Source organism: Corvus brachyrhynchos, unplaced genomic scaffold (assembly GCF_000691975.1).
Source record: "Corvus brachyrhynchos isolate BGI_N302 unplaced genomic scaffold, ASM69197v1 scaffold483, whole genome shotgun sequence".
NCBI classification, from domain to species: Eukaryota; Metazoa; Chordata; class Aves; order Passeriformes; family Corvidae; genus Corvus; species Corvus brachyrhynchos.
Window position 1 is genome coordinate 2,148 of NW_008236930.1, and position 631 is coordinate 2,778.

Sequence of the window (631 nt, forward strand, 5' to 3'; positions counted from 1 at the left end):
TGTTTTCATAGCATGAGCAAGAAGAGACTTCTCTTTCTAAATGGACTGAACACGGTTATTATTGAAGTGGTAAACAGACTGAACATCTTAAGAGTTGTCTTTTTACATTGTCAGTGGGAGAAGGGAGGAAGGTGGGGGGAGGAGGACAGTTCTGAAGGTAGTATAATTTTTTTCCTTTCCTCTTTTAGGTCTGTTAATAGACTTCTTTATATTCTTTCAAGTTTGGTGCCTGCTTTGCATTTCTCCTAATTCTTATCTCACAGCAGATAAACAGTAATGAGTATTTTGGACCCAACCACTACACTAAATTAGTGTTTCCGCCCGGTTACAAACCCAACCCGCTACACCACCCAACATGAAACTGCTACTTATGAAGTAGGGGAAATGAGCATTAGAAAATATGTCACCACAACTGCAAGAAAGCTTGAAAATTTGAGGTTTGGAGGGGTTAGCAGCCACTGGGAGCTGGCAGAAGGGGGGTTTGCCCCTCACATGCCAACACAAAGAAGCCCGGAGGTCAATGCTGAAACCCCTCTGGAAGGTGGCTCTCAGTGCCCAACACACAATGAAAAAGGGGTAGAGCTCCTCACCCAAAAGGGGCTGTATCTTTCTGTCGCTGTTAAGCAGGCAC